The sequence below is a fragment of the Thalassophryne amazonica genome, chromosome 4 (genome assembly GCF_902500255.1).
Source record: "Thalassophryne amazonica chromosome 4, fThaAma1.1, whole genome shotgun sequence".
Taxonomy (NCBI): domain Eukaryota; kingdom Metazoa; phylum Chordata; class Actinopteri; order Batrachoidiformes; family Batrachoididae; genus Thalassophryne; species Thalassophryne amazonica.
Genome location: NC_047106.1, coordinates 88591939 through 88617597, shown reverse-complemented (window position 1 = coordinate 88617597; position 25659 = coordinate 88591939). Strand labels below are relative to the sequence as shown.

Genomic DNA, 25659 nt, shown 5'->3' with positions numbered 1-25659 from the left:
GGGAGGTGTGTGTGGATCGGGAGGTCTGGGCGGCTTTGCTTGAGCTACTGCCCCTGCGACCCGACTCCGGATAAAGCAGAAGAAAATGGATGGATGGATGGAAGGATAACACGTTTCAAAAAAGTTGGGACAGGGCAACAAAAGACTGGGAAAGTTGATGAATGCTCAAAGAACACCTAATTGGAAACAGGTGGGTGCCATGACTGAATAGAAAAGGAGCATCCCCAAAAGGCTCAACCATTCACAAGCAAAGATGGGGTGAGGATCACCACTTTGTGAACAACTACGTGAAAAAATAGTCCAACAGTTTAACAACGTTTGTCAATGTTCAATTGCAAGGAATTTAGGGATTCCATCATCTACAGTCCATAATATAATCAGAAGATTCAGAGAATCTAGAGAACTTTCTACACATAAGCGGCAAGGCTGAAAACCAACATTGAATCCCCGTGGCCTTCGATCCCTCAGGGGCACTGCATTAAAAAACAGCATCATTGTGTGAAGGCTCTTACCGCGTGGGCTCAGGAACACTTCAGAAAACCATTGTCAGTTAACAAAGTTCATCACTACATCTACAAGTGCAAGTTAAAACTTTACCATGCAAAGCGAAAGCCATACATCAACAACATCCAGAAACACCGCCACTTTCTCTGGGCCTGAGTTCATTTGAAATGGACAGACACAAAGTGGAAAGGTGTGCTGTGGTCTGATGAGTCCACATTTCAAATTGTTTTTGGAAATCATGGACGTCATCTCCTCCGGACAAAAGAGGAAAAAGACCATCCAGATTGTTTCAAGCGCAAAGTTCAAAAGCCAGCATCTGTGATGGTATGGGTGTTGTGAAAGTGTAGTGACACGGACCCACAACAGGGGGCGCAAATGAACGGTCAATAGATGAGCCAAAAAGTAACAATTTAATGTTGTGAAGGTGCACAACGAATATACAAACAATTTCAGTATCTGATATCAGTCAATCCACAAAGGTGACGTGTGGGCAGGCTCGAGGATAGAAGACGTCTGTCCTGAGAAGAGCCGGAACCACACAATTTCCGCCGCCACCGAACCTGGTGAATACTGGAGCCGCCAAGTCCCGAATTCCCAGGTGATCACCGTCCCGACTGTCGGATCTGGTACTGCTGGCGAAGAGCAAAGACAGTCAAGTGTGGGTGTGTGTACACCCCGTAACAACAACGGTGGGAATGCCACCTCCACCTCTAACACACACTCGTGCTGCGTCTGTATTACCACTTATCTGACGTAGGACGAAACAGTCGCGACCCACGCCGGTCCTCTGGTTGACAGCTGCAACACAATAGCACTTGGAATCAATCAATATAGGCAGAGAATGTTACCTCCATAGAAGTACGATATCTCGGCAATGAGGTGGCGATGACGTCTGGTCTTTATGGAGTGAGATGATGTAGAGTAGATGGGTGACAGCTGTCAGGAGATAATGAGTGGCTGTGTCCGTGGCGGCAGCGCCCTCTCGTGCCTGAAGCCCGCACTTCAGGCAGGGCGCCCTCTGGTGGTGGGCCAGCAGTACCTCCTCTTCTGGCAGCCCACACAACAGGACCCCCCCCTCAACGGGCGCCTCCTGGCGCCCGACCAGAGGGGTGAGGTGTGGTGAGGTTTGATCCTTGAAACATGAAAGACCGGGTGGATCCGCAGTGAAGCCGGGAGTTGGAGCTTCACTGCGGCAGGACTGAGGACTTTGAGGATCTTGTATGGTCTGATATATCTGTCCTTGAGGTTCGGGGAGTCCACCTGGAGGGGGATGTCCTTCGTGGATAGCCACACCTCCTGCCCGGGCTGGTAAGCAGGGGCCGGGGATCGCCGGCGGTCTGCATGGGTCTTCGCCCTCGTCCGGGCCTTCAACAAGGCAGAACAGGCAGAGCGCCACACCCGACGGCACTTCCGCAGGTGGGCCTGGACCGAGGGCACACCGACCTCTCCCTCCACCACGGGAAACAACGGGGGCTGATACCCCAAACACACCTCAAATGGGGAGAGGCCGGTGACAGAGGACACCTGGCTGTTATGCGCATACTCGATCCAGGCCAGATGTTCACTCCAGGCCGTCGGGTGTGCGGACGTCACACAGCGCAGGGCTTGCTCCAATTCCTGATTGGCCCGTTCTGCCTGTCCATTGGTCTGCGGGTGATACCCGGACGAGAGGCTCACAGTGGGCCCCAGTTCCCGGCAGAAGCTCCTCCAGACGTGTGAGGAGAACTGGGGACCACGATCAGAGACGATGTCGGTAGGTATCCCATGCAGACGGACGACGTGGTGGACCAGGAGGTCTGCTGTCTCCTGGGCTGTTGGGAGCTTCGGGAGGGCCACGAAGTGGGCCGCCTTGGAGAATCGGTCCACTATCGTGAAGATGGTGGTGTTGCCCTGGGACGGCGGGAGGCCCGTGACAAAATCCAGGCCGATATGGGACCAGGGGCGATGAGGCACAGGTAGCAGCTGGAGAAGTCCTTGGGACCTTTTGTGGTCTGCCTTGCCCCTGGCACAGGTTGTGCAGGCCTGGATGTACTCCCGGACGTCGGCCTCCATAGACGCCCCACCAGAGGCGCTGCCGGACAACTGCCACGGTCCTTCGCACCCTGGTTGACAGGAGAGCTTGGAACCGTGACAGAAGTCCAAGACTGCAGCTCTGGCCTCTGGTGGGATGTACAAATGGTTCTTCGGACCAGTTCCGGGGTCCGGGCTCCGTGCCAGGGCCTCCCGGACGATCTTCTCCACGTCCCAGGTGAGGGTGGCCACGATAGCGGACTCAGGCAGGATAGGCTCCGGTGGATCCGACAGTGCAGTTTGACCTCCTCTTCGTGTACCCGGGACAAGGCATCCGACCTCTGGTTTCTTGGTCCCGGGGCGATAGGTGATCCGGAAGTCAAAACGCCCGAAAGAACAGTGACCAGCGGGCTTGCCTGGGGTTCAGCCGCTTGGCGGTCCTGATATACTCCAGGTTCCGATGGTCAGTGAAAAACCGTGACGGCACAGACGCTCCCTCCAACAGGTGTCTCCACTCCTCAAGAGCCTCTTTCACCGCAAGGAGTTCTCAATTGCCGATGTCATAGTTCTGTTCAGCCGGGGTCAACCTGCGAGAAAAGTAGCACACGGGTGAAGAACCTTATCAGTCTCTCCGCTCTGGGATAGCACGGCTCCTATCCCTGAGTCAGAGGTGTCCACTTCAACCACGAACTGGCGGCTAGGGTCGGGCTGCACCAAAACTGGCGCAGTACAGAACCATCGTTTCAACTCCTTGAACGCGGCTTCGCACCGATCCGACCAGGTGAAGGGGACTTTTGGAGAGGTCAGGGCTGTCCAGGGGCTAACTACCTGACTGTAGCCCTTAATGAACCTCCTATAGAAATTAGCGAAGCCGAGGAACTGTTGCAGCTTCCTACGGCTTGTTGGTTGGGGCCGATCTCTCACCGCCCCAACCTTGGCCGGATCAGGGGCGACGGAGTTAGAGGAGATGATAAACCCCAGGAAGGACAAAGACGTGCGGTGAAACTCGCACTTCTCACCCTTCACAACAGTCGGTTCTCTAACACCGCTGCAGGACCTGACGTACATGCTGGACATGGGTCTCAGGATCCGGAGAAAAGATGAGAATATCGTCCAGATATACGAAGACGAATCAGTGCAGGAAGTCCCGCAAGACATCGTTAACCAAGGCTTGGAACGTCGCGGGGGCATTGGTGAGGCCGAACGGCATGACCAGGTACTCAAAGTGACCTAACGGGGTGTTAAATGCCGTCTTCCATTCGTCTCCCTTCTGGATCCAAACCAGGTGATACGCATTTCTAAGATCCAGCTTAGTAAAGATTTTGGCTCCATGCAGGGGGGTGAACATGGAATCCAATAATGGCAACGGGTATCGGTTGCGAACCGTAATCTCATTCAGCCCCCTGTAATCAATGCATGGACGGAGTCCGCCATCTTTCTTGCCCACAAAAAAGAAACCTGCCCCCATCGGGGAGGTGGAGTTCCGGATCAGCCCGGCAGCTAATGAGTCCCGGATGTAGGTCTCCATTGATTCGCGCTCAGGTCGTGAGAGGTTGTACAGCCTGCTGGACGGGAACTCAGCGCCTGGAACCAAATCATGGCACAATCGTACGGACGGTGCGGGGGAAGGGTGAGTGCCAGATCCTTGCTGAAGACGTCAGCAAGATCGTGGTACTCAACCGGCACTGCCGTCAGATTGGGAGGGACTTTGACCTCCTCCTTAGCATGTAAACCGGGAGGAACCGAGGATCCTAAACACACCCGATGGCAGGTTTCGCTCCACTGAACCACCACCCCAGACGGCCAATCAATCCGGGGATTGTGCTTCAACATCCATGGGAAGCCCAAAATCACGCGGGAGGTAGAAGGAGTTACAAAAAACTCAATCTCCTCCCGATGGTTTCCAGACACCACCAGAGTTACTGGTTGTGTCTTGTGTGTGATTAAAGGGAGGACGGTGCCATCTAGTGCCCGCACCTGCAATGGCGAAGGAAGCACCACCAGAGGGAGCCCTACCTCCCTTGCCCATCTGCTGTCTAGCAGATTCCCTTCTGACCCCGTGTCCACCAGTGCTGGGGCTTGAAGGGTTAAATCCCCGCTCATGATTGTAACTGGGAGTCGTGTGGCAATCTGTGTGTGTCCCACGTGAATGTTTTGACCCCCCCCCTTAGCCCAGTCTCTAAGGGCGGTTGTTGTTGTTGTGGCCGTTTGGGGCAGTTTTTCTGTATGTGCTCCTTTGAGCTGCAGAGAAAACACTCCCCGCAGACCAGCCTCCTCATTTTGGCCCTGTGCGTCTCCCTAACAACGTCAGCAGGGGGAGCTGTTGCCCCACGGAGCGATGCGGTTGTGGAGCGTGGGGAGGGCGGCCCCTTTTCGAAGAGGGACGCCCCGTATCCGGCCACGTCCTTCGCCTCGCTCCCGACGGCGTTCCTCCAACCAATTGTCTAACCGTATAACGAGATCGATAAGCCCATCTAAATCCCGCGGTTCCTCCTTAGCTACCAGATGCTCCTTCAGGACCGATGACAGTCCGTTTATGAAGGCGGCGCGGAGCGCAACGTTATTCCAGCCGGACCTCGCAGCCGCGATGCGGAAGTCGACTGCATATTCGGCTGCGCACCGGCGCCCCTGTCGCATTGACAGCAGCATTGTTGAAGCGGTCTCTCCTCTGTTAGGGTGATCAAACACTGTTCTGAACTCCCCCACGAACCCAGCGTATGCTGATAACAACCGTGAGTTCTGTTCCCAGAGCGCCGTAGCCCAGGCCCGTGCCTTACCCCGAAGCAAGTTAATAACATAAGCCACCTTGCTGGCGTCAGACGCGTACATCACGGGTCGTTGTGCAAAGACGAGCGAACACTGCATCAGAAAGTCCGCGCACGTCTCCACACAACCCCCGTACGGCTCTGGGGGACTTATGTATGCTTCAGGGGATGGTGGGGGGGTCTGTTGAACGACCAGTGGAATGTTAATACCCGGCACCGGGTCGGCAGGAGGAGGAGCCGCAGCAGCGCTCTGATCGCGCGCTTCCACCTGTGCGGTGAGAGCCTCCATCCTGCGATTAAGGATGACGTGCTCGGACATCAAATCCAGCCGAGTGGTAAAGGCGGTGAGGATTTGCTGCAACTCACCGAGCACGCCTCCTGCAGACGCCTGTGCACCCTGCTCTTCCATTGGCTGTCCAACAGATGGGTGACGCCCTTCGGGATCCATGACGCTGGCCGAGATATCCTGTTGTGAAAGTGTAGTGACACGGACCCACAACAGGGGGCGCAAATGAACGGTCAATAGATGAGCCAAAAAGTAACAATTTAATGTTGTGAAGGTGCACAACGAATATACAAACAATCTCAGTATCTGATATCAGTCAATCCACAAAGGTGACGTGTGGGCAGGCTCGAGGATAGAAGACGTCTGTCCTGAGAAGAGCCGGAACCACACAATTTCCGCCGCCACCGAGCCTGGTGAATACTGGAGCCGCCAAGTCCCGAATTCCCAGGTGATCACCGTCCCCGACTGTCGGATCTGGTACTGCTGGCGAAGAGCAAAGACAGTCAAGTGTGGGTGTGTGTACACCCCGTAACAACAACGGTGGGAATGCCACCTCCACCTCTAACACACACTCGTGCAGCATCTGTGTAACCACTTATCTGACGTAGGATGAAACAGTCGCGACCCACGCCGGTCCTCTGGTTGACAGCTGCAACACAATAGCACTTGGAATCAATCAATATAGGCAGAGAATGTTACCTCCATAGAAGTACGATATCTCGGCAACGAGGTGGAGATGACGTCTGGTCTTTATGGAGTGAGATGATGTAGAGTAGATGGGTGACAGCTGTCAGGAGATAATGAGTGACAGCTGTCACCCCCGGCTGTGTCCGTGGCGGCAGCGCCCTCTCGTGCCTGAAGCCCGCACCTCAGGCAGGGCGCCCTCTGGTGGTGGGCCAGCAGTACCTCCTCTTCTGGCGGCCCACACAACAATGGGGGTGTGTTAGTGCCCATGGCATGGGCAACTTTCACATCTGTGATGGCACCATCAATGCTGAAAGGTACATCCAGGTTTTGGAGCAACACATGCTGCCATCCAAGCAACGTCTTTTTCAGGGACGTCCCTGTTTATTTCAGCAAGACAATGCCAAGCCACATTCTGCACGTGTTACACCAGTGTGGCTTCATAGTAAAAGAGTGCGGGTACTAGACTGGCCTGCCTACAGTCCAGACCTGTCGCCCATTGAAAATGTGTGGCGCATTATGAAGCACAAATTATGACAACGGAGACCCCGGACTGTTGAACAACTGAAGTCGTACATCAAGCAAGAATGGGAAAGAATTCCACCTACAAAGATTCAACAATTAGTGTCCTCAGTTCCCAAACGCTTATTGAGTGTTGTAACACAGTGGTAAACATACCACTGTCCCAGCTTTTTTGAAATGTGTAGCAGGCATCCATTTAAAAATGAGCGAATATTTGCACAAAAACAAAAAAAAGTCTATCAGTTTGAACATTAAATAGCTTGTCTTTGTGGTGTATTCAATTGAATATAGGTTGAAGAGGATTTGCAAATCATTGTATTCTGTTTTTATTTACATTTTACACATTGTCCCAACTTCACTGGAATTGGGGTTGTATCTTGAATACTATTACATATGAATTATTTACTCAGATTACTCAGATTAGGTCCATATTAAGCAACCAAGTTCTTTTGCAATTATTTAAAGCAGTTGACCACTTGACATAACATTTTAAGTAGATGGCCCTATTGCATTAAACAATATAAGGCAGTGTAACTGGCGTCAGACCTAGGGGTATCTGGGCCGGCAACATGTGATACACAGGCTAAGGAGCACTGTGGATCTGTGGTGCCCTGGCTCTACGCACACAATGGATCACTGTGGATCAATGAGGAGAGACAGCAAATTAATGTCCTTGTCAAGCCAGCGCCATTTATTTCTGATTCTTAACAAAAATATTTCCTTTTATCCAAACTCTCAACATAACTCACATAACAGAAAAACAGGATCTCATTTTCAATGTGGGTCAATAAATTGTATTATATGCATGAGAAAGATGCATCAATGTTCATAATCCTGTGCAAACAAAATATAAACTGAAAAAGCTGCGTAAATAAAAGATGGAGAATTAGAAAAATAAATTAAATTGAATTACTGAAACAGGTTAGTGATAACCAAAATAAATTTGTAATAAAAAGAAACTTTTTGGACATAACTGCATCACAACTCTTCTGCTAATGCTTCTAATTCAGCTTAAACATTCACAGTATTTTCCACTGACAATATGTGCAACATCGTGACAGCAGCTTAACAATATAAACAGTACTCTCCAAGAGAAAGTCCACGGTGAACTCACCTCTGCACACTGGAAACAATAACTTATTTTTACTAACCTGTACATACATCTACCTGCCTCAAATCATCAATATGAGATCAAAGGATTTCATTTATAACCTTGTTCTACTGCATGAGACATGCAAACTAGCATGTCGGCTAATAATAGCTCTCGGCAGATACAATTCATTAACTACACAACTAAACGCTATATATCTGTCAGAGTCATCCTAACACACAGGAAAGTGGTTTCTCAGTCATTCACGTTTGTGTGAATATAAACTAATGAGTTTAGAGCAGTGATTTTCAACCTTTTTTGAGCCGCGGCACCCTTTTATATTTACAAAATCCTGCGGCACACCACTGTCATGTGTCATGTGTCACGCACCACTAACTCGTGTCTCTACACGGTGCGTTAGTAACACGTGCGGTACAGATATGACGTAACATAGTATGCTATAGTCATGGAGCTGTATATAAGAACTAGAGAGCGCAGTTCCAATGCTGCACACTAAACGAAAATGTCCCTTCATGAACAGCGACATGACGTCTCCTAACCGGGCAAAATATTGACGAAGTACCCGGATGTTAATGCGTTTTCAATGGAGATTCGCGACTGAACACACTCAGAAAAATGCTTGCAAAATACGTGTTAAAATGCCATTTTGTCCTGGATATCGAGCCAGTAAAATTAAATTACATTAAATTATGTCAGGAAGTATTAAACTTACTCTGACACACACACATACACAATATTAGTGTTGAAAGTTACACCGATCTGTGCTGATAAGCTACGCTGCTCAGCTGAGCTGCTGCTGTTCACGCAGCGCGGCTCCTAAGACCATTACAATACATTTATATACATATTATATTTTTACACAATTATCCTTTATTGACCGAGTTTCATTCATGAAGTCAGCGGTGTGTGTGTGCACATCTCTGTGTGTGTGGCAGCACAGCGCGGGTCATTAATCTCATTATTTTAAGGTGCAAAAAAAACAAAAAAAACTCCCCAGTCTTGTCGAACAATTTTTAGTCACTAACGACAAGAATTTTAACTAGACATTGGTCTAGCAGTGGAAAATATCAACTAGAGTGAAATTAATGATCCGTGTCATCAGACGACACAGGTACGGCAGGAGACATACAGCTGTTTATCATCCAAATATCACGGACAAAGTGACAAGAAGAACCAAGCCCACTTACTCATGGAAGGAAATATTGTCTCCCTTGTTCCTCCGTTTGTGACTTTGCCAACATGCGCAGCTTTCCGGCATATTCCACCTGTTTCTTGACGAGACTAAGTGAACTTCTATGCACACAAATCACTAACTTGCCCGGAATTAAAATGGCGATCACGCCTCCTTGTCGGCACACGGCTCAGCGCTACTGCGTGCTTTGCTGCCATCTACTGGAATAAAAGAGCATTACACCATCTGCCACACTTACAGCACATACACCCGATAAGGGTGATATTTGATAATTGCCCACGGCACCCCTGACGATCGATCACGGCACCCTAGGGTGCCGCGGCACCCCGGTTGAGAATCACTGGTTTAGAGGGTGTTTTTACAGTACCTGTGGATCAATGAGGAGAGACAGCAAATTAATGTCCTTGTCAAGCCAGCGCCATTCATTTCTGATTCGCGCCAGGTAAGGCTTGAGAAGAAATAGCTCTGTCTGATCCACAGGAGCAAACAAGCGCCATCTACTGATTTGGTGGAGTAGAAGCCACGAATTTGTGATGCGTTCAAGTCACTCTGCTAGAGTAGTTCTTTACAGTATTATCTCCAAAAAAAATAAGAGGGGGGTTTGCTTCATAATAAAAACTCTGTCTGTAGCATTTTCAACCTATTACACTCTCCCCTGCTTTAAGAGATGTTTCCGGACATCTAGAACCAAATTAACTCCAGAAAGTCAAGAGTCAAGGAAATTGGAACTTCAAAGTAATGTCTTTCGCAGTTGTACAAGTGAACGTCTTTTAAGTCAAGGTCTATAGTATCACAGGTCTAACATACCCATACCAGTTGGTAATAACAGGGTTCGGGAATAGCTGGGTAATATGGCATGGGGTAAGGGACACATGCAAACATCAGGTTTGCTCCAGGGCTGGTAGGAGGGTTGTCCAGGGTAGTCATATGTGAGTATTTCTCGAGGTTTTGTTGCTCGGGTTGACCTTCTCACAGGCAGCACTTCCTCTCCCAATGACTCCGTAACAGGTACACTCTTTTCAACCTGCTCCTCTGTACCTACATCCTCCATAGTGTCATCCCTTCCTGGTTCTTGCTGTAGCTCCTCAGCTGATGGTGTGATAGACGGCATCTGCACCTGCACTGGATCTGGCACTGCAACTGGCTCAGGTTCAGGTGGCTGCTGCATTTGCACTGTCTCAGTTACCGGTCTCGTTGGCTGAAACTCTGGAGCTACCGCACTGAGTTCACTATGTGGTTTTGACTGAGGTACGGGAGGTCTGACTCTCTCCCTATGATACACAGGTATGGTCCTGAGACAATAGGGGTAGTCTTCCTCTTCATCAGAGTTTTCAGACTCCTGTTCCACTGTCTTTCTGTCTTTTATCAGTCATTAACAAGTAACAGAAGGTTACGATGCAGGACACGGAGGTTCTAGTCTCCTGTTTCTGACTGAACTTTGTACACAGGTCCATCTCTAATCCTTTCAACAACACGATGAATTCCCTTTTCCCAATAAGCTCGAAGTTTCCCTGGCCCACCCCTCTCTGACAGATTTCTGACCAGTACCCGATCTCCTGGCTGCAGCACAATGCCTTTAACATGCCAATCATAGGGCTTTTTTCCTTTAGCTGAGGACTTTTCACTATTTTCTGAGGCAATCTTGTATGCCTCCTGCACATGAGAAGCCCATTTCTGTGCATACTCTTGTCTGGACTGTGACTCTTGTTCAAGTTTGAGATCAAAGAGCAAATCAACAGGCAAGCGTGGGGCTCTTCCATACAGGAGAAAGAATGGTGAATAGCCTGTTCCCTCATGTCTTGTGCAGTTGTATGCATGGACTATGTGGGGCAAGTGGTCTTTCCACTCAGCCTTTTTCTCCTCTGGTAGAGTTCGCAGCATCTGTAGAAGGGTCCTGTTCAGACGCTCAACAGGGTTCCCCTGTGGGTGATGGGGGGTAGTTCGAGAGTGGGCAATTCCAGCCAGCTGCTGGAGTCTCTGGAAAAGGCTGTTCTCAAATTCCCGCCCCTGATCATGATGTAGCTTTTCAGGGTACCCGAAGCGTGGGATAAAGTCACAGAAAATCTTTTCAGCTGCTGTTCTGCCTGACTTGTTCTTAGTCGGGTAGGCTTGTGCAAAACGAGTAAAGTGATCTACCAAGACTAAGATATATTCATAGCCACCTTTACTTGGTTCAAGGTGGAGATAGTCAACAGAGATAAGCTCAAAAGGGGCACTGGTTGTTATAGAACCCATTGGTGCTCTCTGTGGGATGCTTGGTCGTTTCTGTTTAACATACGGGCATTGTCGAATGACATAGTCTTCAATTTCATGCTGCATAAAAGGCCAATAAAATCTTTCTCGAGCCAAATGAATAACCTTATCTGCGCCAACATGCCCCATGTCACCATGTCACCACCAGGTTTTTCAGAACAGTCAACTTCAGTTTACTGGGGAGAACCAACTGTTTCCTTTGCCCTGTCTGCCTGTAAAGTATTCCTTTGTCAAGTGTGCGTCTGTTCCATTCATGTACTAGTCTGCGTGTCTCCCGTCCCATTCATCTCTTATCTTTATCATTTAGACACCATCCACTTTTTTTAGGTTTATCACCTCACAGATAGGAGCATCTCCATTTTGAGCTGCTCGAACACTTTCTGGAGTGATAACCGGAGTGCCTTCATGAGGTATTTCATCTGCACCAACATGCAGTTGCAATGCAGCTATCCATGGCACATCACTGTCTCTTTGAGCGTTGTCCCCCTGCCAGATGGCTAAGACTACATCTGGGGGCATTATTTCAGTGTACTCATGCAGGTGGTCATGAAGTTGCACTGGATATCGTGACAGGGTGTCAGCATCTGTGTTTGACTTGCCTGGTCAATATCTGATGGTGAAATGGAAATCGGCTAACTCACCCACCCACCGATGTCCAACTGCATTCAACTTGGCTGTGCTCAATACATAAACAAGGGGATTGTTATCCGTGTATACAGTGAAGGTGGGTGCATAATAGAGGTAATCTCTAAATTTATCACAGATTGCCCACTTTAGGGCAAGGAACTCAAGCTTGCTAGAATGGAGATGGTAGTTCTTTTCAGCAGGCGAGAGTGTCCTTGAACCATAAGCGATGACACGGAGTTGGTTCCCCTGTTGCTGATAGAGCACAGCCCCCAGACCTTCATTTGAGGCATCAGTGTGCAGAACAAAGGGCAAATTGAAGTCTGGGTAGGCTAAGATGGGTGGACTGGTTAGCATGTCAACAAGGCGCGATACCACTGCACTGTGTTCTGGTGTCCATTGGACAGGGACTTTAGACGAGAGCTGGCCACCTTTTGTGCCCTTAGGCTTGGTCTTGTTAGCTCGAGCTCGGGTAGATGTCTGGCAAGACTCACCTGGACTTTCTATGAGCTTAAACAGTGGCCTGGCTATCCTAGAAAAGTCCTGTATGAATGTTCTATAATAGCCTAGAAACCCTAGGAGGGCTCTGACCTCTCCTACATTCTTTGGCTCTCTGTCCTTTAAATGATGAACTGCCTCAAGGTCTTTAGGGTCTATCTGAACACCTTCACTGGTCACTAGATGCCCTACATACCTGATCTGCCTTTTGAAGAGTTCACATTTTTGGGGGCGTAATTTCACACCATGCTCTCTCAGACGGCAGAGTTACCCACCTCAAGTCATCAACGTGGTCGTGAAAGGTCTTTGAAAAACAGAGCACGTCATCCAAGTAGGGAGAGCAACACTCATCCCTTATGCCATCAAGGACTCCCTCCATACAACGTTGAAATGCCGCCGGGGTGTTGGTAAGGCCGAATGGGAGGTGCACCCACTCGTATAGCCCCCAAGGAGTGGTAAAGGTAGTCACATGTCTGGAGCTCTCATCAACAAAGCCCTGATGGTAAGCACTACCTTGATTGAGTATTGAGAACCACGAGTACCCCCCGAGGTTATCCAGCAGATCTTGGAAGCGTGGGAGAGGGTGGCGGTCGGGGACAGTTTTGTTGTTCACAACCCGGAAGTCAACACACAGACGTAAGCTCTGGTCTTTTTTTCTGACACAGACCACTGGAGATGAGTAGGGTGAGGTGGACTTTGTGATCCAGCCCTGATGGAGCAGGTTTTGGACATATTCCTTTACCTCTTTGTACAAAGGCTTGGGGACTGAATTGTAAGATGTTTGGACTGGAGTTTCATCCTTTAAGTGAATTTTCAGTTGCAAATTTGGAATGCAGCCAATATCAGAATCATCCTGAGCAAACACATCTGATTCCTCATACATGTCTCTGACAATCGTTTGTTCATCCTCTTCCAAATGTGACACATCGACAGGTGGGTACCATTTTTGTTTTGCCATGTTTTTGATGTCAGGTTTATCATTTCTTTTACCCTGCCTGTCTGTACTTTGTTGAGCTGAGTTTACAGTGGGATGGTAAATGGGCTCTGAATCACCGGGCAAACAGTTAACTGGTTTCACCTCAGTAACTTCCACCAATGTACCTAGAACTATTCTCTTGGGGAGGTAGATATCATGTTTTGTAGGGTTCTGAACAGGGATTTTAACAGTTTTCGTTGACCCACTGGGAACATCCACTAAAGCAGGAAATGGCTCTAGTCCCTCAGGACAGTTACTCACTACATTGGGTTGAAAAAGCATTGCACCACACCTTGGCCATTCTCTGACTCTACATTTAACCTCATAAATCTGCCCTGCTGGAATAGTTACACCTCTCTTCTCAGTTCCGAGGCTACACTCAGGAGTCATCTCATCAGGGGTCAAAATCTGAACACCAGAAACGGGAGTGTCCACTGCACTGTCATTGATACTTAAAGCTTCCTTGAGTAAAGCAGAAATGTCAGTCTCACTTCTATGTTCTTTGTGTGATTCAATTATCTCAGCTATGACATTACTGCCTAGGAGAGGACAGTTAAGAAAGTTTTGACTGATTAGTAAGGGTACTTGTATGGTGACATGTCCATGACTCTTGCTACAGAGCTGGAGTTCAACATCTGCCCACCCATCAAAGGGAACATCTGTGCCATTAGCTGCAGTAATCTCCAACGGTCGGTCAGACAGTAGGGATTCAAGCGGATTAATTTGGACATGAGGAAGTGTTTCTTCTAACCAGGCTCTTCCCACCATAGTCACTTGAGCCCCTGAGTCAAGTAACATCTGGAAAGAGACTACATCAACAGCACATGAAACCATACATCGGTTCCCTATCAGTTGCGCTAGACGTTTCTTTGGTTGCGGTTGACATGGTGTATTTACCCTTTTAGGGTTGGCTGTTTTTGAGTGGCTAGCTGGTGCTGGGGGCCCATTGGCTATTGCGGTCACTGGCTGCCCCTTTCCAGTGACCTCACCCCGTTTCCCGACATCTTCTTTTGCAGACAACCAATGGCACGATGTCCGGCTTGACCACAAGCAAAACAGTGAGGGCAGTTCACCTTGCTCTGCTGTACACAGTCACTGCACCTGCCCCGGGTCTCAGCTGTTGGTACCGGAGGATGAGCCACTGGTTTGCAGAGGTTCACAGGTGTCATGTTGTCAAAAGGTTTCACCATCTGGGCCAGATGTTTGGTCAGTGAGGACACCTGTGCAGGCAGTTCTTTAATAGCAGTACGATTAACCTGTAGCTCAGTGTCAACTTTAACCTGCTTAGCTGGGTCACTACTGTCAAGCTGAGCTGTACTTACAGTCACTGGTCGAGTTTTAGCTACGGTACCAAGACGTTTCAGTCTCTCTGCCTCCTCACTAGTAGACTTGGTGATTTGGTCTAAGAGAAAATCATCAGTAACCTGTAACTCTGTAAGAAGGGGTTTGAGATCATGTCGAACATGAGTGCTTTTCTCATTTAACCCTTGGTAAAGCGTGTGGAGCAAGGTACCCTGAACAAGCTTTTTGTCATAGCTAAACTCAGCATCAGGCTGTTGTGACTCAAAGAGAACACGCTGTTTCAAACCCATTATCCTGTACAAAAACTGCTGTGGGCTCTCTTTGTCTTGCTGTTTAGCATTACTTAACTCTTGAAAGAGTTCTGTACTGTTTTTGTCCCTGATGTGTGCGCGAAGAAACCGCTTAAGTTCATTCACAGTTAAGCCACCTTTATGAGTTAACATTTCCCTGAATGCACCAGGTTTTACGATCCTAATCACAGTACGAATTACTTCTGACTCAGTAAAACATTCTTGTAACCCTTCATCCATTTGTTGGCAAAGGTTACTGTAAGACATATCTGAACCAACATCAGTGATTTGTCCACCATGCAACTTAAACTCTCTGCGTGGGAGCAGAGCTGTAACATCATTCAACCTCAATACCTGGTCTCCGATACTTGCTAGAGTAGTTCTTTACAGTATTATCTCCAAAAAAAATAAGAGGGGGGGTTTGCTTCATAATAAAAACTCTGCCTGTAGCATTTTCAACCTATTACAGCAGCACTCAAATTATCACACAAAATCCTACATTTAATAAGCAGTTTCAGTGCATATTAATAAAACAATTGTTTACAAACTGAAAGATTGTTGAGCACAATCGCTAACAATTCGGGACAAACAAACAAAGTGAAGGCAAATACAAAATGCAGTCAAATTCTGTAAACCAGTGAAATTAGCAGATTTTGTGTCAAGAACAGTAAAGTGTTCATCAGTTTTTGTTCAGCAAGTAGTGAAGCATGAAAAATTTATTTTTCTCTACTAGAATGTCAAATATAATTCAAACACCCTAAGTTCAGAATCAGAATCGCCTTTATTGTCATTGTAATTTGCATTGCAACAAGATTTGAGAGCAATTCCAAAAAGGTGCTTTCCATGGTGCGAGTAATTTTTAGCCAAATAAAAGATAATAAAATTTAACAATAAATTATTCAGAGTATATGTACAACTAAATAAACATAAGCTAAAATAAAATAAAATGTGGACCAAGTAAAATGTAAAACAAGAATTATATACAACTGTGGAATCATATTGCAGGAATATTGCACATCGTTTACAGATATTGCACATGAAACTTGAAAGTGCAGATAAGAGTGATTTGTTATTGTTCAGTGCAGTGATCACTCTGGGGAGAAAGCTGTCCCTGAGTCTGTTTGTCCTAGTTTTGATTGACCTATACCGTCGGCCGGAGGGTAGTAGGTCAAACAGGTGGTTGTTGGGGTGGGATGCGTCTTTGCTGATGCTGGCAGCTTTGCTGAGGTAGCAAGAGCTAGCAACGTCTTCCAGGCTGGGCAGAGAGCAGCCAGTGATCCCCTGGGCCGTTTTGATCACCCTCTGCGGCGCTCTCCTGTCTGCTGCTGAGCACCCCCCATACCACACAGTGATGTAGTACGTCAGGATGCTCTTGATGGTGGCTCTGTAGAACAACACCAGCAGCTTCTCCTCCAGATTTTCTCCTGAACACCCTCAGGAAGTGGAGTCGCTGCTGGGCTTTCTTCACCACCAGTGTGGTGTTGGCAGTCCAGGAGAGGCTGTCAGAGAGCTGCACTCCCAGGAACCTGATGGAGCTGACCCTTTCCACACAGTCCCCTTGGATGTAGAGCGGGGCTGGGTCAGCCCTGCCCTTCCTGAAGTCCACAATTATTTATTTTGTTTTTGTGGTTTCAGCGGCAGGCTGTTAGTTGAATACCATGCTGTCAGTCAATTGACCTCATCTCTGTAATCAGACTCATCCCCCCCTGAGATGAGCCCAATCATGGTGGTATCATCCACAAACTTTATGACGGTGTTTGTAGGATGGGTCGGAGAGCAGTCGTACATGTAAAGGGTGAACAGGAGGGGGCTCAGTACACAGCCTTGAGTGGAACTGGTGCTGAGTGTGATGGTGGAGGAAAGGTGGGGTCCAAGCTTCACGGACTGTGGGCGGTTTGTGAGGAAGTCCTTGATCCACTGGCAGATGGGGGTGGAGATGCCCAGATGTGTCAGTTTCTGGACCAAGATCTCCTGGATGATATGGTTGAAGGCTGAGCTGAAGTCCAGGAAGAGCATCCTCACATAGCTCCCCAGGTGCTCCAGGTGGCTCAGCGCGGTGTGGAGAGCTGTGGTGATACCGTCCTCTGTGGAACAGTTTGCCCTGTAGGAAACTGGTGGGGGTCCAGAATGGGAGGCAGACAGACCCTGATGTGCTGAGAGACCAGTCTTTCAAAGCACTCCATGACCACAGGCGTAAGTGAAACAGGCCTGTAGTCATTTATGCTCTCCACTGCTGACTTCTTTGGGACTGGAATGATGGTGGAAGATTTGAGGCAGAGTGGAATGAAGGCCTGTGACAGAGACAGGTTAAAGATGCAGGTGAAAACTCCAGCCAGTTGGTCAGTGCACGCTTTGAGTACCTTTCCAGGTACACCATCGGGGCCGGCCGCCTTCCTGGGGTTCACCACCTTCAGCACACAACACTTCATGTTCCTGAAGTGTTAGTGTGCTAGTGCTGGAGGGTGGTGGGTGTGGAGTTGCTGCTGGTCTGTCTGCTTCGAAGCGGGCAAAGAAGCGGTTCAGCTACTCTGCCAGTGAGGCGTCAGACCTAGCATTTCCTGGACTGCTGCTTCTGTAGTTGGTTGTATGATTTATTCCCTGCCACATCCTTCTGGGGTCATTCACAGCGAAGTGGTCCTCTATATTTTTCTTGTAGGCAGCCTTGGCCTCTCTGATGCCTCTATTCAGATCAGACCTGGCCGCGCTGTACAGGGCCCTGTCCCCTGATTTAAAGGCCGTGTTGCGGCTTTTTAATAGGGACTGGACTGCACTGTTCATCCAGGGCTTCTGGTTTGGAAAAACCCTGACCCTTTTGTTGACGGTGACAACAAAACACAGTTCTTAATGTAAGAGAGTACGGTGTCAGTGTACTCCTGCAGGTTGTGGTTGGAAAATAAATCCCATACAGTCCAAGAGAAGCAGTCCTGTAGCGGGGGTGAGGGACAGGCAGAGATGGTCCGATCCAGCGAGATGGGGAAGTGGAGTGACTTTGTACGCATGTTTTATGTTTGAGTAAACATGGTCCAAAGTATTTTCCCCTCTGGTTGCATACTTCACATACTGGACGAACTTAGGGAGCACAGTCTTTAAACATGCTTGGTTGAAGTCACCAGCAACTATACAAATGCCATCTGGGTGGGCCAGCTGCTGTTTATTTACACAGGCAAGCAAGAGGCTAAGGCCGTGCTAATGTTAGCATCGGGTGGGATGTAAACAGCAAACACAACCACTACTGTGAACTCCCTTGGGAGATAAAAAGGTCTGCATGAGACTGCCAGCACCTCTAAATCAGGATAACAGTGAGAGTCAATGACCCTGCTGCTACAGCACCACTCGCGGTTCACATAAACACAGAGCCCTCCACCTCTGCACTTAACCGAATCACTGGTTTTGTCTTGCCGGTGTAGCGTGCAGCCTGCTAGCTCGACTGCAGCGTCGGGGATCAGCGGGTGAAGCCACGTCTCCGTGATGAAAATAACGCTGCAGTTCCACACAAAGCTGTTTGTAGGCATCTGTAGCTCCAATTTGTCCATTTTGTGGGTGATGGATCTGGCATTTGAGTTATCCAACATCTGAAGTTATACAGCAGTGGGTTGTATTAAAAGCTGAAAAACCTTACTTTTTTCCTAAATAAAAATAAAATCACAGATGGATGTTCACTGCCCTTCTAAAGTATTGGAACACTTGGTATTTCACACATTTTAATTTGTTTATGCCATTTCAAATACAAAAAACACAAAAATCCAAAATTATCTGCCTTAAACTCAGACTGAAAGCAAATCTCTACAACTTGACATATATTAATTAAAAATATAAAATACAAAATGATGGGTTGCATAAGTAATGGAACGCTTTGGTATAATACCTGTAAATAATCAGTTTTATTGCAAGTTTCCTTCAGACAAGTCAGGGGATGGATACATGAACATCTCCCAGTCACTGAATATGTACTTCCTCCTTGCGGTGCCCTACTGCGGCATCAGCAGAGTTAACGGTGTCACCGACCGAATGGTCCCCCCAAAAAATCGGTTTGCCCTGCCTTCATTGTGCATGCGTCATTAGCGGCAGTTCACAGATTAACACCTCGTTTCTGCTTCAAACTGCTCCAGTCATCATCTATCTCAGAGACAGATATCTGAAGCTTTAGTACAACAATCCTTTCCACATAAATTCAGCATTATTTCAAAAAAGATGGACGAATGAAGTGATCAGAGAGCTTCAGCTACACAAGCTGCTAGCTGATGCGTTCACTGCACGTCAGTCATTTCGAAGCGTCACTGAGTTTGGGCAAGTTTCTGCTTAAAACGGCCTTGTTTCTGCTTAAAACTGACTTTAGAATGATTTAAGAGGTTTTACCTTGATCATCTGATGGTTAGTTGGCAGATGAATTTTTCGGGGGGGACGGGGACGTTTGGTCTGCGACACCAGCTTTTTACAGTGCATGTAAACAATGACAAACGAGGATGTGGATGGCGTTGATCCAGCAAGATGACATGTTCTCCCAAGTTGAGAGGGTCATCTAGAGAAGGTGTAGCACCTGTGATGGACTTCTGCCATGGCCCGATGTGTCTTGGTGTTCATACTTCCCTAGGTTTGTTTACATCCTAGGTTTGTTTACATTGTGCCCTGAACCGGTGTTGTGTCAAGATGAGGTGCGTCGTCAATATGAGGTTCCTCACATAACTGCACATGCGTGCACTGAAAAAAATTACTTGACGAAGTTCGCTTATTTTGATGGGCAAGTAAATGTATAAATTGTTCATCCGAACGTAGTCATGTATAAAATCTACTCACTATAAAACGATAAGTATTTTTAACCTGGAGTTAGCTTATTTTGACAGGCAAAATATACATATACATACATTTATGCTCCTAATGTAAAATACAGAAAATGTTTTACTTACTAGGCTATAAATACACTGAATACAATAAAAAAAATTAAAAAAAACTTTGACTCCTCTTAACTCTGGGTGGTTTGTTTTTACAGGCAAATTACTTTGCAAATGTAAGAACTCCTGACGTAGTAAAGTGCCCAGAATAAAAAGGCTAAATAAGAATTTATCAATGAATGATCATTGATATAGTTAATGTAGGCTGTGCTATGTATTTACTGAGTAGGGTGTATTGTCACATACACATAAATATACAGAATTGATTTTGTCTCTTCATTTAAAGTACTTGATAGGAGTTATATTCAATATTCAACTTGGTATATACTAGGAATGGGACAATATACAATATCGTTTATCGCAATAAAAATCGTGGCTATTTTTTATTATCGTGATATTTGTTTGTCACAACAATCATTTATTTGCACCTTAATGCCCTTTGGAATTTATTGTGGACAGATAATTTCCTATATTTATTACAAGTTCAGTTGATATTGGCTCATAGGAAAAACTATACAGTAAAAACAGTGATTCCAGCATTTTAAGGTCTTTTTAAACTTGTACACGTTTATTAATCATTGTGATATTATCATTAATCACAATTGCTATGGCCAAGACAATCATGACTGAAAAAAATCTGTATTATCCCACGTCTAGTATAAAGATAGATAAATTACAGCGTACACTTTTCAAAATTGTATCTTGTTAAAACAATTAAGACATTTTGTACAAGGTCAAATTTATTTATACAGCACATTTACAACTCAAGATACCCAAAGTGCTTTACAGAAAATAAACAATGAATAACAGAACACAATATACTAATAAGCTACAAAAATAACAACAATAAATTCAACGGAATCAAATCAAAAATAAACTAAAACTATTCAATTCAATTTATTTAAATTATATAGCACCAAATCACAACAAAGCTGCCTCAAGGCGCTTCACACAAGTAAGGTCTAAGCTTACCAACCCCTAGAGCAAGAACACAGGCGGCAGCAGTAAGGTTAAACTCCCTCTGATGATATTGAGGAAGAAACCTCAAGCAGACCAGACTCAAAGGGATGACCCACTGCTTAGGCCATTCTAAAGGCTGGCGCACACAGGGGGAAGATTCTTTTCCAAATGACACGCGTGGTCAAATGCTTAAGCAGGATACCCTCGTCAGCGGTGGATTTCGTGAGAGTTATCCGCCTTTCTGACCCAAAAGCAAACTATCTAGCGTGTTTAATAATTTCTGCCTCGCGTGACATATGACTCGCTTTGTGCGGGGGAGCGTAAGCATTCTGCTTTCAGTCTGACTGAACTGCACCTGCACCACGACCTGTGTACCCCACCGCCGTGTCACATGTCATAGATAACATGGCGGAACACATGGAATCCCCATTGTCATCGGATGAAGATGATATGATCGGTCTTTTAGCTGTATTATTGATTCGGAGACAGCGTCAAAGACGAAGATCTGCTTGTCGTAAAACCTGGACAAGATCTTGGATAAAGAGGAGAGTGAATCAAGGGGCATACAGTAATTTGGTCCAGGAACTAAATGCCGAGGATCCAGAGACATTTCGCAAATACCACCGGATTGATCACCAGTCCTTTGATGAAATCTTAGCATCAGTGGAGCCTTTTATTAAGAAAGAAGACACGACTATGCGTGCTGCAATAAAACCTAGCGAAAGACTGTCTGTCACTCTAAGGTTTCTAGCAACAGGTAAGTCTCCTTTCCCATCAGATATGACCTTTATATTTGCTAGCCTGGTCTATGTAGATTTTTAATTATATGTAACCCACCAGGCTCTCACTACAACATAGACTAAGCCTGGGCAGTGCTGGGAGAAAATACTTTGAAATTGTATATAGTTACGGGAATACTGAATATTTGCCTTAAAATATTAAAATATTTCTATATAAATGTGGTGCATAATAAGATATGATCAGAAAAATCCAGGCTTGTTACACCTGCTGTTTACTTTTTTAACACAAATTTTGAAAGCAAAATTGTGGTGATAAAAAAGGATTGTACCTTAAATAGCTTTCAATCTTTGTAAATATTTTGGGGGGACAGATCACTGATTTTAAAACAAACATACATAAATACGTAAATGGTCTTTTCCAACTTCATCAAGCTCAAAGCCCTTGAAAAAGTGAAATGAAATTTAGAAACTTTGACAACCAGCTATTTTAAAGTCAGATTACTGACGTTCAGTGTCCAACACTGTCAACTCTGAACAACAGAAAAAAAAAAAAAAAATTGTTCTTGTCCCCCTTTACTCACCTACTCGTTCCATTTGTAACTGTCTGTTAAAGAATTTGAAATAAACTTTCTTCTGGTCATTTAATTCTCTTGCAAATGTTGTGCAAGGTAAGGCTGATATGTAATGACTAAGTACCATAATGTACGAGGGCTGTCAATAAAGTATAGGTCCTTTTTATTTTTTTCAAAAACTATATGGATTTCATTCATATGTTTTTACGTCACACATGCTTGAACCCTCGTGCGCATGCGTGAGTTTTTCCACGCCTGTCGGTGACGTCATTCGCCTGTGAGCACTCCTTGTGGGAGGAGTCGTCCAGCCCCTCGTCGGAATTCCTTTGTCTGAGAAGTTGCTGAGAGACTGGCGCTTTGTTTGATCAAAGTTTTTTCTAAACCTGTGAGACACATCGAAGTGGACACGGTTTGAAAAATTAAGCTGGTTTTCGGTGAAAATTTTAACGGCTGATGAGAGATTTTGAGGTGATACTGTTGCTTTAAGGACTTCCCACAGAGCGGGATGTCGTGCAGCGCTCCCAGGCGCCATCGTCAGCCTGTTTCAAGCTGAAAACCTCCACATTTCAGGCTCTATTGATCCAGGACGTTGTGAGGGAACAGAGAAGTTTCAGAAGAAGTCGGTTTCAGCATTTTATCCGGATATTCCACTGTTAAAGGAGATTTTTTTAATGAAAGACGTGCGGACGGATTGCAGCGTCGGCTCGCAGCCGCTTCGACGCTCCGCCACAGGAAAAACACCTCTGTTGGAAGCCTTAAGGACAAGTTGGAACATGTCCAGCTGTTAAACAATTTCTCATATACTCACTCCACTGAAAGCTATACACACAAACAAAACTTCATATTATATATATACACACTCAACAAAAATATAAACGCAACACTTTTGGCTTTGCTCCCTTTTTGTATGAGATGAACTCAAAGATCTAAAACTTTTTCCACATACACAATATCACCATTTCCCTCAAATATTGTTCACAAACCAGTCTAAATCTGTGATAGTGAGCACTTCTCCTTTGCTGAGATAATCCATCCCACCTCACAGGTGTGCCATATCAAGATGCTGATTAGACACCATGATTAGTGCACAGGTGTGCCTTAGACTGTCCACAATAAAAGGCCACTCTGAAAGGTGCAGTTTTTTCACACAGCACAATGCCACAGATGTTGCAAGATTTGAGGGAGCGTGCAATTGGCATGCTGACAGCAGGAATGTCAACCAGAGCTGTTGCTCGTGTATTGAATGTTCATTTCTCTACCATAAGCCGTCTCCAAAGGCGTTTCAGAGAATTTGGCAGTACATCCAACCAGCCTCACAACCACAGACCACGTGTAACCAAACCAGCCCAGAACCTCCACATCCAGCATGTTCACCTCCAAGATCGTCTGAGACCAGCCACTCGGACAGCTGCTGAAACAATCGGTTTGCATAACCAAAGAATTTCTGCACAAACTGTCAGAAACCGTCTCAGGGAAGCTCATCTGCATGCTCGTCGTCCTCATCAGGGTCTCGACCTGACTCCAGTTCGTCGTCGTAACCGACTTGAGTGGGCAAATGCTCACATTCGCTGGCGTTTGGCACGTTGGAGAGGTGTTCTCTTCATGAATGAATCCCGGTTCACACTGTCCAGGGCAGATGGCAGACAGCGTGTGTGGCGTCGTGTGGGTGAGCAGTTTTCTGATGTCAATGTTGTGGATCGAGTGGCCCATGGTGGCGGTGGGGTTATGGTATGGGCAGGCGTCTGTTATGGATGAAGAACACAGGTGCATTTTATTGATGGCATTTTGAATGCACAGAGATACCGTGACGAGATCATGAGGCCCATTGTTGTGCCATACATCCAAGAACATCACCTCATGTTGCAGCAGGATAATGCACGGCCCCATGTTGCAAGGATCTGTACACAATTCTTGGAAGCTGAAAATGTCCCAGTTCTTGCATGGCCGGCATACTCACCGGACATGTCACCCATTGAGCATGTTTGGGATGCTCTGGACCGGCGTATACGACAGCGTGTACCAGTTCCTGCCAATATCCAGCAACTTCGCACAGCCATTGAAGAGGAGTGGACCAACATTCCACAGGCCACAATTGACAACCTGATCAACTCTATGCGAAGGAGATGTGTTGCACTGCATGAGGCAAATGGTGGTCACACCAGATACTGACTGGTATCCCCCCCAATAAAACAAAACTGCACCTTTCAGAGTGGCCTTTTATTGTGGACACCTGTGCACTAATCATGGTGTCTAATCAGCATCTTGATATGGCACACCTGTGAGGTGGGATGGATTATCTCAGCAAAGGAGATTTAGATTTAGACTGGTTTGTGAACAATATTTGAGGGAAATGGTGATATTGTGTATGTGGAAAAAGTTTTAGATCTTTGAGTTCATCTCATACAAAATGGGAGCAAAACCAAAAGTGTTGCATTTATATTTTTGTTGAGTATATATTACTTGAAGCAAGTTTAAAAGTGGACGGAAGATCAAACGTGAGTTATCTAAAAAGCAATAGCAGCTTACCCCCTTTCCTTCCTCGCTTTTTCATGTTGAAAAGAAGAACCTCTTGTCCAACAGTGTACACCACATCCTTGTGCTTCTTTAGAACTCTTTTCTCATAAGCAAGTCTCTGTTTTAATTGGGCCTTGGAGATGTTCTCATGAGCACTTTCGTTTGCCTGCTCAATTGCTTGTCTTTTTTTACTCAGAAATGTTTTGTATGTGTCCTCCTCAGGAAGACTTAATGAAAGCTGAAATGAAATGTACATTATTCAGCAAATCTGCTCATACAAGCGTAGATTTTCTTTTCATTTAAATGTGATGTCCCCTTTATTTATTTATTTATTTTTTGAGTAGTGCATAGGGTATCCTTTAGATACAGACCCACAAGCCATCATCCCAAATTTACCGGCACATCCACAGGAACCTCTGAGGGGAATACTGCCTCCCTTCCATACATCAACATGAAAGGGGTGTGTTTGGTGGAGGTGTGGACTTTCGATCTGAGTGAGAACAGTACTGCATCCAAATACACATCCCAGGTGTTTTTTCTCTCATTGACCAACTTTGTTAGTGCTCTAAAAGACAGAAAGAGACAAAAATAAAGTAGTCATTTTACTGTAGGGGTAAGGAACAAACAGATGTGTCCCCAGGAGTGTAGCAGGTGTGTGAAGACTTGAAGCTGTCAGTGTAAACAAATGATCTGGCAAAGACTGGAATATTGATAGATGAGACAGAAACAACTTGTCGTTTTATGTTGTCATTTGTCTGAGGATGGTAAGCAGCTGTTACACTGCTCTCTATACCCAGAAGGCCACAGAGGTTGTGGTTGAGCTGAAGAAAAAGAACACACACACACAATGTATACTTCCTTAAATCTAGTAAACACCAAAGTACTTTAAAAATGCACATACCTCGTTCACAAATTCTTGCCCCTGATCAGACAAAATCCGCTTTGGGCAACCATGTCAATAAATCAT

The 25659-nt window shown here is 46.3% G+C and overlaps 1 long non-coding RNA gene across 1 annotated transcript; it reads right to left on the bottom strand.

Annotated features, from left to right (window-relative positions):
• Positions 1–4285: 4285 nt before the first annotated feature.
• Positions 4286–25211, bottom strand: LOC117508459. The gene is made up of 5 exons (XR_004560096.1): positions 25089–25211; positions 18782–18786; positions 12383–12392; positions 7757–7760; positions 4286–4296 (listed from the first exon to the last, which is right to left on the bottom strand). It is a non-coding gene; the product is annotated as an uncharacterized LOC117508459 (long non-coding RNA).
• Positions 25212–25659: the final 448 nt, after the last annotated feature.